This window comes from Capsicum annuum, chromosome 11 (genome assembly GCF_002878395.1).
Source record: "Capsicum annuum cultivar UCD-10X-F1 chromosome 11, UCD10Xv1.1, whole genome shotgun sequence".
Classification (NCBI taxonomy): domain Eukaryota; kingdom Viridiplantae; phylum Streptophyta; class Magnoliopsida; order Solanales; family Solanaceae; genus Capsicum; species Capsicum annuum.
This window is the reverse complement of record NC_061121.1, coordinates 25,462,230-25,476,842: the sequence shown is the minus strand read 5'-3', so window position 1 is coordinate 25,476,842 and position 14,613 is coordinate 25,462,230. Positions and strand designations below refer to the sequence as shown.

Here is a 14,613-nt window from a genome sequence, read left to right as displayed (position 1 = left end):
AGATTTACTGGGATTACTGAGCTTACTGAATTTTTCCTGAGTCACATGACAGGCTGTATTCTACTGAACTAAACTTGACTGAAGATATCATGAAAACATGACACTGGCTCTAGGTACACAGCCAAATTATCGGGTATTAAATACCCTCAGAACTCGATATCATAAAAGTAATTCATGGCATAAATTCAAAAACAGAACAATGGCTACATACATATCCATAATCCATTGACTAAGACATTTCATCAAGCACTTGACATGCATGAACTTGTATATGACAGGGGGATTTCATATTATCATACTAGTATGGCACTTTTCCTTCCCATAGGCATTTAATCAAACACATAGTAAGCATAGTATATGTAGACTACATTGCACCACAAGTAAACATCATGATTCAATTCTAGTTTCACAATTCAAGGGTTTAAAATATGGTTCACATGAATCTACACATATAATAACTAATTCCACATAAAATTTATCACCAAACATGAATTAGAATTCAATTGGTCATTATCAACATGAACAAAACAAACCCAACATAGAATTCACAAAAATCCATATACTTGAGCTTTGAAAAGAGATTCTTGGGCTTCATGGACGAAAGGAGTCCATGAATGAGTACTATCCATACCTGAGTTAATGAATCTGGAAGGATTGATGGAGAGTTCTTGTGATTTGGTCCTTGAATTTGATAGCTAGGATTCTTGTTCTTGAGAGAGAACAACTCAATTTGGGAAAAATAGAGTGAATAATGATATCCTTAGGTCATGTAGGGTTAAATTTCGTGTTTAGGGCTGAACTAAAATCATGGAAAAAGACCCATTTAACCCTGGACATGCTTTTTTTTTCAATTTTTGTGAAAAATTTCCCAACCTGGACCCGTGGCGCCGCACCGTGTCACTAAAATTTGACAGTTGGGAAATTGGACGATGGCGTGACGCGGGGATATCGCAGAGCTTCACTAGATTTTGACAATTGGGATTTAGGAGTCCTCCGCGCCGCGATGAAATCGCTGAGTCTTATTGGAAATTGACGAATGTCATTTTGGCTCGATGCGCCACTAACTGAGATGACGGTGTTTTATGACTGAAACTTGAATTAGTGATAACTTCTTATCCGGTTATTAGATATAGGCGAATCTTATATCGATGAAAAGCTTATTGAATTTTCAACATGACAAAAAGTGAAAATCTTGAAAAAATACCACATGTATAAAAATGAATTCATCTTTAAAATAAGTCTTTGACATCCTTGGCACAAATTTAAGCTAGACAGAAATATGGGGTACTACACACATTCTCTGACTTTGAGATAATGATAGCCTGATCTGAGGTCTATCTTAGAAAAGTAACGGCACCCTAAAGTTGGTTAGACAAGTCATCAATTCTAGAAAGTGGGTACTTATTCTTGACTGTGACCTTGTTTAACCGACGGTAGTCTATACTCATTCTGAGGGAATCATCTTTTTTATACACGACTAAGATTAGAGCGCCCAATGGTGAAATGCTAGGTCTGATGAATCTCTTATTTAGGAGATCCTTTAACTGTTCCTTTAATTCTCTAAGTTCTGCTGGAGCCATTCTGTATGGCGGAATAAATATGGGCTGAGTATCTGGAAGAAGGTCTATTCCGAAGTCTATTTCCCTAACGGGGGGAACTCCGGGATGATCTTCAGGAAACACATCTGAGAATTCATTTACTACTAGAATTGACTCAAGACTAGGAGTTTCTGAACTAGAGTATTTGACTCGCACAAGATGATAGACACATTCCTTGGATATCATTTTTCTCGCTCTAAGGTATGAAATTAACTGACCCTTAAGCGTTGTAGTACTACCCCTCCATTCAAGGACTGGTTATTTGGAAATTGAAAATGAACGATTCTGTTTCTATAGTCAACTGAGGCATAACATGAGTGGAGACAATCCATGTCAAGAATGACATCAAAATTTGTAATCTCTTATTCTATTAAGTCTGCTGAAGTAACTTTCTGAGGTATCATAACTGGACAATTCCTATATACCCGTTGGGCTATGATAGACTAACCAACTGGGGTAGAGATTGAGAATTGTTCTTTTAAGACTTCTAGTTTGACATTAAAGTTGACTGCTATGTGAGGGGTTATGAAAGACAGAGAATCTCCTAGATCTAATAAAGCATAAATATGTAAATGAAAGATCTGTAACGTACCAGTGACCACTACAGGAGAATTTGCCTAATCTTGTCTGGACTGAAGTGCATAAAGCATGTTTAGTTGTTGCCCACTGGTGGCATTGGAAATGGCACCCTACTGATTCGGGCGACTGGACTGAGCTGAAGGACGATTATATTGACCCTGAGAACCTGACTGTGGATAATCTCTGACTCTGTGGCCTGGCTTGCCATACCCAAAACAAACATCACTGTCAGCTCTACAGACACCCTGGTGGTTTTTGCCACAAGTTTGACATAGAGAATTTGTTCGAGCACTGCTGACACTACCGTGAGATTTAAAACCTGGTGTCATATCTTTGTTACCATTTCTGAACTTATGTACTAGAGCAATAGCTGAGGATGGAGTTGGAACTGAAGACTTTGGACGAAACTAGGAATGGTTACCTCCCTCTAACTTAGGCTGATTAAAATTGAAGCTGCCTGTTCTAGATATCTTATTTTATCTCTCTCTGATATTAGACTCTTCTATCTACTAAGCATGGAACATGATCCTGGATATGTCCATCTCCTTAATCAACATCATTGTTTCGCACTTCTTAACCAAACTATCTGACACCCCAGATATAAACTTGCTCATTCTGGACCTACTATCTGTCACTACATGGGGAGCATACCTGGCTAACTGAGTAAACTTAAGGGAATACTCTTTCACGCTCATACTACCTTTCCTGAGGTTGATGAACTCTAACACCCTGGCTTCTCTCAGCTCTGAGGGGAATAATCTATCTAGGAAGGCAATAGTAAACTCTTCCCACTCTAAGGGCTCTATATCTGTGCCACTGTCTACCCTCCATTTATTAAACCACGTATGACCCACATCCTGTAGCAGATAAGCAACTAACTCAGCACTCTCACTGAAATTCACTCCCATAATGTCTGTGACTTTTTGAACCTAATCGAGGCACTCCTGTGGATCCTCTTCTGACTTAGATCCTGAGAATAGGGGAGAATTTATTCGGGTGAAGTTTCGAATCCTGGCTGCAGCAATGTTGGCCATTGGGTTGGTCGGAACAGCAGTTGGCCACTTATTCTGGTCTACTACAGAGTTGGCTAGAGTAGTGAATGTAGCTCTGAATTCTGCATGAGAGACATGCTTATCCAGGGGATTTACCTGAATGGCCTCAGATATTGACTAATTTTTTGTTCTCCTTTCATTAGTCTTTTTGGGAGGCATGTTCTATAAATGAAAAGGAGGAAACGAATTAAACTGAGAGTTTAACTTGAGCTCATGCTCACTCGCACGACATGAATACTAAAAGAAGGAAAACTCTTCCTAAAACATCTCATAGCCTCCAATCCATAAGTATGGCGCGCTACATACCCATGCACAAACTCTACGTGATGCGGCTTTCAGACTTCCTAGAACTCTGTTGAACCTTAGGCTCTGATACCAAGTTTGTAACACCCCAATTCTGTACCCCAGACGCTACATGGTGCTTACGACCTCGAATGACCACAAGCTAACCTATGACTGAAATCTGTTGTGAGCACTGAAACATGATACCGTAATAAATGTGGAATAATAGGTTGAAATACCATAAGATTGAAAATCTGTAAATACTAACAAGTACAGTACTAAAATAACAACTGAAAATATTGAATACTGTCTGAAAAGCCTCTAAATTGAACTGTCTGAAAGTGGAGTTGATGGGACAATCCCCAAACTAACTCCATCTACTGAAATACTGAATCTACTGAAATAATGAAATAAAAGAATATCCTCAAATGATGAGGACTCACTGCTAGATTTACTGCTGGCTGAAGCTGAATCTATCTAAGCACGATCGGGAACCTGAGCGTCCGAACCTATGATATAAGACATCATAGCACAAAGAAAGAATATGCATCAATACGTGGAATGTACTGGTATTCTAGGTGAGGTAAGGCTGAATTCAAGGGTTCATATGCATAACCAATAACTGACTGAATAATATAGAGTAACTGAACATGAGAGTACATGGATAATTGATACTGCTGTAAATACTGAGTATGCAATACTAAGCATATATGTATACTGTAACTGAACTTTTCTGAAGCTAAGTACTGAGTTCTGATAACTGGGTAACTGATAATCTGAGTTACTGATACTAATTGACATTCCTGATTCTGTAGAACTGAACTGAGTTTTATTCTAAAGACTGAGATTGAAACTGTGGGAGGTAATCATCTAACTGACATGCCCTAAATAAGATAATATAACTGAGTTGGGGTCCAGTCAGTAACCCCAATTGGAAGGGTGTCAATACCGTGCCACGGTTAAGGACAAGCTGAGAGTTACCCTCATTTGGCAGGTATTCTAACAAGAATTGTGGAACCGTCATCTGGCAGGTTAAAACACCTCATCAACCCTCAACTGGCAGGTTTGATGTCTCAACCTATGTTGGCTATGTAGTTCTGGAACACAAGGTTTGCTTCTAAGGATCACACCCTCTAGTGGCAGGTGAGCCCCCATCATTTAGTTCACTCGATGTTGAATCCTACTACTAACTAAAAGACACTGAACTGAGCAAACTAAACTAGACTAAACTGAGACTGAGTTTACTGTGTTTTCCTAAGTTCAGTAACTGACTGATTTTTACTGAGTTCTGTAACTGACTGAGAGTACTACTTATCGTGACATGACTAATACTATTCTGTAACTGACACTTACTCTAGGTAAACAGCTAAATTATTGGGTATTAAATACCCCAAGACCAGATAGCGTGAAAAGTAAAGCATAGCATAATCTTGAATAATATAACATTGTTCACTTGTTCATAATTCATCCATAGAGACACCTTATCAAACGCTTGTAAGGCATCTACTTATTCAGGAAATGGGAAATACATGCTATCATGTTATAATGACACTAATTTATTTACATAAGCATTTTATCAAACACATGGAGAGCATACTTAGATTATACCATAATCAATACATATAGTTATCGTGGCTACATCAACCAACTTGCACATTGAAGGGTTTATCATGAGGATTATGTAATTCAACACATATGATGATTAATTTAATGAATACTTGTAATTTAATCATGGACTAAGACCCAACAATAACATGAACATGATTTCAATTCAATTCAAGAATGGAAGTTCATAATTCACCAATCTTGTAATTTGAAAATGGATTTGTGGACTCTATGGGTGAAAGCGACCCATAGTTGAACACTTAACATACCTTGGAGTATTTGTTCTTGAAGGTTCTTGGAGAAATTTTAAGATTGACTTTGATTTCTTGGAGCTAGGGTTTATTTGTTTGAGAGAGAATGCCTTTTGATTTGGGGGAAATTGATTGAAGAATAATTTTAAAAATATTTTTGGGGATTAAATCTCATACCTGGATGTGTTAAAATCATGGGAAAAGACTAATTCAACCAAAGACGAAACATTTAATTTACGTTCAGTTTCTTCAAACTGGGCGCCTGACGCGGCACTATCCGCCATGTCACTGAAAATTGACAACTGAGAAAATTTGTGATGGCGCGACGCGGCAATATCACAAAGCAATACTGGAAACTGTCAATTGCCATTTTGACATACTCTACGACGCGCTACTGGCCAGAATGATGGTGTTTAACGATTGAAACTTAAAATATCCATAACTTCTTACCCAGTTATCGAATTTAGGCAAATTTTATAACATTGGAAAGCTAATTGAATTTCCTACGCAATGGCAGGCTCTAAACTAAAAAATATCAAGTATTTCAAAAAATTTATATTAGATAACTCATGGACTGAGAGTTAATCTAAACTAAGGAAATACGGGGTCTTACAAATGCATACCAGCCTAACCTCATTTAACATACTAGTACATTCAAAGTACTAATCGCATACTCATTTTTTGTGCTATGTTGTCTAATATCATAGGTTCGGACACTCAGCTCCCTGATCACGCATTGACATACTAGATTATTAGCTGTAGTGGTGATGAGTCTTCATACTTCGAGGACATAGTTTACTTATCTCAATTTACCTTATCAATTCAGTATTTTCTATTCAGTTTAAGTTAGTTGAGGGTTTGTCCCATCAGCTCCACAGTCAGTCAGTAGAGGCTTTTCAAACTAGTACAGATAGTTAGTCAATTTGCAGTTTTCAGTTGTCATTATCAGCCATTTTATCAGTATTATTAGTGTTGTTTTACAAACATTATCAGAACTATGATTTAAAACCTTATGTTATTTTTCAGTTAAATTTCATAAATACTCTTTTGTTATTAGTTTTATTCAATGCTCACAGTAGGTACCAATATCATGGGGGTTAGCTTGTGGTCACTTGCGACCATAAGCATCGTGTAGCGCTCAGGGTGTACTCTCGAGACATTACACATGACATCTCCTTTGAAAATACTTGCTTAGAAAAATGTGGTTTTCCAGTGGTTCGGTGAGTGGTTCGGTGAGTGAGAGAGGAGCTTCTAAAAACCCATGACTCTATTGACTTCAACTTCTATTCTGATTTTTCCTGTGGAAGGTAAATGTAATTCCCCGTGAGTACTCCCTGAATGCCACACGGTGCTTACAGTCACGAGAGACCACAAGCTAACCCATGAGCTAGTACCTATTGTGAGCACTGAATAATATACTGATAATAAGCATGTACGGAAACAACTAGATATGCCATAAAGTTTCAATACTGAAAAAAATACAACTAAAATTCACAAATCTGAAACATAAGCGAAAATGCTGAAAACTAACTGATAAAAATTGACAACTAACTGATTGTCTAAAATGTCCAAAAGCCGCTATATTTGATTGAATGAGAGTTGATCAGACAAGCCCCAACTAACTACAACTAACTACTGAACTGAAATACTAAAACAACATTACCGGTCCTCAGAATATGAGGACTTGCCATTGCTGCTACTACTGATGCGCTGGGAGGTCTAGGTGCGGTCAAAAACCTTAGCGTCCGAACCTATGATATGATACATCATAGCATAAAAAATGAGTATACGATCAGTACTTTGAATGCACTGGTATGCTAGATGGGGTTAGCCTGATATGCATAGGCTCATGTACATGAATAATAACTGACAGAATGAATAGCATGAGATAACTGATACATGGTACGCATGAATGTTGTAAAATCTAAAGATCCATGACCAATCATATAACATGATACTAAAATAGACAATAAACTGAAGTACTGAAATACTGATACTGAATAACTAATAATTGTACGCTATGGTCAAAGAAACCTAAAACTGAACTCTATATTGAATACTGAACTGAGACTGTGGGAGATATACTCTAACCGGCATGCCCCAATATGTGCTAATAAGGGTCCAACCTGTGACACTAATTGGAAGGGTGTCAGTACTGTGCCATGGGTACTGACAATGGTTGTGTGGATCCAATAAACTGGTGTCTCAAAAGACTAAGGAGTAACCTTATACTGGTAGGAAACTAGTGAGATATGTGTCAATCTTAAACTGGCAAAAAGACATCTCAAACCGCCTACACTGGCTATGTAGATTTGTAACTCAGGGATTGCTAATAAGGGTCAAACCCTATGCTGGCAGGAATGCCCCCATCCCTAGGTTCGCTCGGTGCTGAATCCTACTCCCAACTGAACTTACTCAAATTACTGAACTGGTCTAAGTTTATTGAGTATAATAACCGACTGAACTGATATTGCTCAAAACATATCTGAAAATATTTTGAAAATACTGAGACTAAGTAAAAAAAATAACATAAATATACACCTTAACTTATCATATTTACACAAATTTTCACCTTCCACAAAGTAATAACCAAAATCTCAAATAATTATGTATCCTTATCGACGTATTGACAAATAATTATGTATCTTTACATAATACCATTTCCAAGAAAATACAAAATTAGTTGATTTAGAAGAAGAGTGGAAATTCTGAATTTGGATTAAGATTTTGAAAAAAGCCCTCCATTTAAAGGCAATGACCAGATCTAAAAAAAATTCTGAAGAACTCAAGTTGCTATTTCAAAATATCACTGATAAAATCTTTGAGAAGCTCCTCCTAAATTTCAGAAGCTGATGGGACTGGTTTGGAAAACTGGGGAGATCTGAGAAATGGGAACCGTGAAGAATAGTATAGAAAGACGTATAGATAACTACCCTTGCCTAATGAATATAATGTCTCCCCTATGTACTTTGCTATGACAAAGAAAGAATTAATTCCCATATTGAAGACTAAATTGATCTAAGAAAATACTTCATAGCAAATGTCTAGCATGATAACATGAAATTTAAACTTGTTACAACCAATTAGATAATAATTTGTCTCAATCTTTTAATTCTAAAATGGCGTGCGAGCACTCTCTCTCCCTCCCTCCCTCTCTCTCACACACACACATATATGCTCCCTAAGGTTGCACCCAAATTTCTTTTACACAACCCTTGATCATTACATTGCCTAAATTTGTTATGTTTGGCTACAGGAGGTTACACTTTATGATGTATCTACTGTCCATAATTTCCACTCCGTGTTCCCTATTTATGGTGTTACTTTTCGTTATATTTGAGATATTACAAGTTTTGTGATACTCTTCGTATGTCTTACAATACTTATAATCGTTTACTAAATTAATGAACCCAGGGGACTGAACTGTCAATTATGACTAGAGATTTATGACCATTAGAACAGACTCATAAATGGTGAATTTCTTTATAACGTACAATCATGTAACAAGTTCATTATTATGAATAGTTCTGAACACAAATACAATTATTTTCCTTCAACAAATAAAACCCAATTTTCTGTGGAAGTCCATGTTACCTAAGCCCAAAATTCCTAATCCAAACACAGGCCGGTCCAACCTGGACTTGGTCATTTTCCTTCCTAAACAACATAAATTTCACCACTTTAAGAGATAATTACTCCTCATCTCAGCTCTTTTCATTATTACTAATAATTCTGAAATAATTTTACACGGATACATCACTGTCGTCCGTTATGCATTGTAACTCTGATATATTGTCATACTCTGATATGAACGACTAGCAAGGCAAAAAAAATCTCTCTACCTAGCACCTAGAAACCCTTAAAACCAATTTGTTGCCGCTTGCCAGTGTGGCCACCACCTCTAGTGGGAGTAGCCCATCGAAAGAATCTCCACCCTTACTCACCAAATACACAACCAAATTGGTAGAACCACAACAATTAGAATCACGGACACCAAAGAATGCAAACCTACGTAAACCTAATTATATGAACATAAATACCCCAAAAGTTCCTCTCAAACGAATGATTATGTTTCGTGGGGAACAAAATGTTACACAAAATTGTCAGAAGTTCAAAATCACATTATGCAGGAGAATCTACAATCTCTATATAAATGTAAATTTTTGTTCAAAAAGTCAGATATTAAACAATTGAGGAAAGCCATTTCAGTAGAATGTGGGATAAAAAGAGAATGCACGATTGAAGTTGTGGATACAAGATATATTCTAATTAAATTATAGAAATTAGAGGACTATATCCAATTGTTATCTACGACGGTCAATTATATCATAGAAAAGGAGATGTATTAGCATATGCTTACTTTAAAGTTGGATCCATAAGGTTGCATGGATATCGATGCCAGACTTACCAACTATGATATCCAGACTTACCAACTATCTTTTTTCCAAAGAAACAATATTCTCAATTACTTCAGCAGTAAGGAGACCTTTGAAGATGCATATGGCGTCTAAAAACCAAACAAGACTAATTTATGCAAAAGTAAATATTTAAGTAGATTCGACAGCCAAATTACGACAAAGGGTAAGGATAAATGAAAAGGGCGATATAACTGGAAAAATTAAGCCAAAGTGGATCCAAATTCAATATGACTATATGCCTAAATATTATAGGGAATATTGTCTACAAGGACATGATAAAGATAGTCGCTGGAACATTCACTCAAAATTGCATGATAAAAGATGGAGGAGTAGGAAAATGAAAGGGAAGAAGCACAGAAATGTGTGATAGATAGGAACAACTACGAATCAGTAGAGGGTATTGACAAGTGGTAAAGTGGTGGGGAAAAACCAGCCAAAAGATTAATGATTTACAAGAAGCAGCAAATAAAAAACGACAAGTATGGGCACGTCATGGGGAAGACAATTCACAAAAGCTAGATGCAATAGGTGTGCCAAATGATTTTGATGCACCAAGAGATCATGAAGAAAACCAAAAGAAAGAGGAGAATTGTAACACCCCGCATTTTCAAACTAGAAATCAAATTGTTGTTCCTGCATGTGAAACATCTAATAGAAATTATTTTCAAGTGAGAATAAGTTTCATGATCTATATCTCCGTGTTTGAAGTGCTTTCGAGGTGAAAATTTTTCATAGGAATCACTTAGAGTGAAGTTGAGCTAAGAACCTTTGATTCATTTAAATCTTTATTTTTGATGTTACAAGGGTCTACTTTGAAAATGTATAACTTTCAATCCAAGTAGAATTTTGCAACTCAAGACCCACCAAATTGTAGATAATTGAGTCAGTTTTCCAACAATACCAATTTCGCCTTAATCTGATATCCGAGCGAAAAGTTATAGCCATTTTCGTGAGAGAGGCAGTGAGGTCGCGCGTTGCACGCTCCATTTCACCCATCATTTTTCTATTTCTATTTCTGCGTTTTTAAGGGGGGTTTAGTCTTTTCTTCCCTTATAACTCCCAACCCATGCCTAATAACCCTCAGGGGGCGATATTTTCCTCCTATTTCATCAATTAAATATCTTAAATCCTCTACTCTCAAGAACAAGAAAAATTAGGGTCTCCACCAAAGATCAAGAATCAAGCTCTTGAGTCAAGAATTCCAAGAAACTAATCAAGATTTATTTTTTCCTTCAAACTAAGTAATCTAAGGTATGTGGGACTACTCTAAACCCCATGGGCATAATTTTTACTGTTTTTATCTAGATTAAAGATCCTCAATCATGTTTTTAAAGAATGATTTCAATATTGTTGTGAAAAGAAGGGGCATGGAATTGTTTTGAAAATGCATATGGTTGTTTTGAACTATTTCTCATGAAAATTAAATGTAACTATATACATATGTTCTCGTTAGTTATGAAGAGTTTGATTGAGAGCATGCTTGATAAAAATTCCTCTCTTTTATGATATCTTTGATTTCAAGTGTTGTGGTTTCGTAAAGGTATGGATTTCAAGAAAGAAAGCTAAATGGTGAATGCTTTAATGATGATCATGAAATGACATGGTATATGACATGTTAAGAGGGTGGTTTTAAATGAAAGATGTTTATTGTGTCAAAATTAACAACTTCTAAGGGTTTTGAACGATGTAAGCATAATATGACCTCCTATTGATTGTACAATTAAGAGTAGAGTATTTTGATGGAATTTGAATGAAAATTGCATAACACTCTCTCACCTGATGTTTAAAACTATGGTTGATCATTAATATGATAATAATTAAAAAGGGTTGCAAATATAATGAGATGTGATTTGATTGACTTGCAAGTCAGGGTATGATGATACCCGATGATTATATGCCCTTACAAGATATGTACTGAATGTTTTGACAGTATGAAGTTATGTTTGTTTTAAAGAACTAAAAGTTGGGCTTAAGAGAGCTAGTTGGTCACTCAAAGAACGTGTTTGAGCGTAAGGGCTCATAGCTGGAAACCATAGTTGCCGATGCGGGACTTATGATATTGTATCCTACATGGAAGGACAATAAAATAATTAGGACATCTCACGTGGGGGGATTCTTGCGGTGTGCTCACATGGGGTTATCACCAGCTCCAATCCTGACGGCTACTTGGATTGGGGGCTTGGCCGCCGAGTCAAGAGCGGACTCCACATAGCTCGTGAAATTACAGAATTGTAGGGTGTATCAACTGGCTCAGAAGAACAACGAATAGTGTGTTCAGGTTGTCAAGAAATGATTTGAAGTTTATTTAATATGCCCATGTGTCGCGCCCCATTTTCCTCGCGAAAAGCGGAAATTGACGTGACCACTCATTTTGGGATTGTTTTGAAGGTAAATTGTGAAGAGTCGCCACCTAATGAATTAAGGTGCGTTAGGGCACCGGTCTAGGCTACTACAAATCTATTTTTGATGTTTTATCTTAGTTCACCAGAGTTTGGGTAAGAGTTCAAATTACCTCAAAAGGAAGGTGTTAGGCACCTTTCGAGGTCCACAAAGGTGGTTCCCGACCGAATTCGTAGCTAGCATGGTATTCTATGTGATCAAATAAGGTCTCTAGTTTTATTATTGATTTACTGGTCAAATAAGTGATAAAACAATTAATGAACAAAACATATTATTTTATTATTACTAATTGTTAATTATCTAAGTGATAAAAACATATAATAAGATAAGCGAGGAGAAAGAAATGACATAATTTACAACAAAGGGGACTGCCTTTATAATAAACTAACTACCCCAAATAAATAAGCATGTAAAGTAAATTAAAGAGTAAAAAAGAATTCGTCATATCAAACAGAGAATGTTTTTGATCTTATTCGGATCAAAACCCAATTTGTTTAATCATCATCAGACCACCGACCGACCTCTTAGACAAGTGACTAATGACTACCCGCCTCACCTAGGCTGGTTGTTAAGTTTAAAGGTGTTCTATGACAAGGATAAAACTACCGTCTTTAGTAATACATATCGTCCCACCTATTGTCAAAGAGGCATTGGACTTCACTATTTTGGTTTTGTGGTCTAGAAAAAATAAAGCTATGTTGCCTAGGACTCAAATAGCATAACAAGGACGTCAAGTAGCACATAATTGTCCCAAGTTAACCTCTGGATTATTTAAAGTTGATTAATATGATTAACATGCAAAGGCAAATAATTAATTATTATTTAGTCAATCTATAGGCATGATATCTATGGGAGCACATAATTATTCATTGAAAAGTAACTGTCAAAACATTTATAACAATGTGGTAAAAAATCATAAAAAGGCATGTCAAAGCAAACGTGATAGAAAAACGTTAATTATTATGTAAAAACTAATTAAGCACGATGTCTAAGTGAAAAGTAATTGTTAAATCATAAAAAGAAAATAATGTTGTAAAGTCATAAACATCAAAGCATATAAATGTGCTGGAGAGTGATATCCAACTTTAAACAAACGGTAACTAACCAAATTACAAGTTTAAACAAGGTGTTAAGAATTGATGGATTCACATGCTGAAAATAGTTAAAAAGATTTGAGATTATAATTTCCATCGCTAGAAATTACTACCAAAATTTACAAAATATTGCTGAAAAAATGCTGAATGTTGACATTCAACTTCTTGAAACTGATTTTTTTTTTTAGTGCTGAAAGTTATTAAGACATGCTGAAACTTTATTTTAAAATGCAAAACAATTTTGTATAGCTAAAAGTTGCAACAAACATGCTGAAAAACGAATTTTAAAATGCTGGGAGTCAATAAACCATGCGAAAAATAAATGCAAGTGTTAAAACTAATTTTGATATGTTAAAAAGAAATATTATTTAGAGTGCTAAAAATGTTATTTTGAATGTTGAAAATTAAAATTTAGTTGTTGGAAATGTTATTTAAATTGATGTGAATGTCATTTATAATATGCCCAAAACTTTGTTAAACCCGCCACAAATAATTAAACATGTAATAAATTATGTTGACATATTCAAACTTAATTTAAAAAGGCGAAAGTTGATTAAACTCCTAAAAGCAGGATTTCTAGGGATAGAAATAAATAATTCATTGAACCTTCGTTAAGATTTGACTAAAATGATCACATAGAACGTAGACCTAAATTACTTTTGCCTACGCTATTCGTAGAGCACATAAATCTCTGCCCCCAAAGCAGTCCAGTCCCATAATTTCACTAGTGTCATAGAGTTTATATGATAATTATTACAAACTAAATAAATGAATTTAAAAGACGAGCTAAGTGGGATAGTCCTCAAACCAATCCCTTGGCAACTCTTCAGGTTCCCGAAATCACTTTCTTTCTCATCCAACCTGCTAAACGTAAGACAACAACCAAAAGCAACTCAAAAATACAAACGTAACGTTTGTAGCTATAACCAACCATTGGCGCTGTTGGGATCCTTAGAAGGATCCCAGGCAGGCTCACTTACCATAAATGCTAAACGTCAAGTCTGTCACAGCTATAAGTGAATGAAGATTTAGACTTATTAGTCACATTTTACCAAAAAAAACAAACGAGAACACTAATCAGCCATCTATTAGCTATTGAAGACTAAATTAAGCTCCACCAACTTCATATATGTGAGACTCTAAACATGTCAATAAACCAAAATCACAAAAAATCAACATCAAGATCAAGAACATCAACCGAGTTTTAGTCAATTTCAGGTCACAGCAATAAGATTAAAACACACTAATATAAGAAAAACTAAATAACAGAACCTGTGATGATATATGAAAATCAAACATTGTTGGAGAGGTTACCATTCAATAACTCACCGGTC

The 14,613-nt window shown here is 35.9% G+C and overlaps 1 long non-coding RNA gene across 1 annotated transcript in view; it reads right to left on the bottom strand.

The window, feature by feature from the left end:
- Positions 1–6,818: 6,818 nt before the first annotated feature.
- Positions 6,819–14,613, bottom strand: part of LOC124888441 — a 29,102-nt gene continuing 21,307 nt past the window's right edge. Inside the window, exon 2 of the long non-coding RNA XR_007046562.1 lies at positions 6,819–7,118. This is a non-coding gene — a long non-coding RNA (uncharacterized LOC124888441). The remainder of the gene's footprint in view (positions 7,119–14,613) is intronic.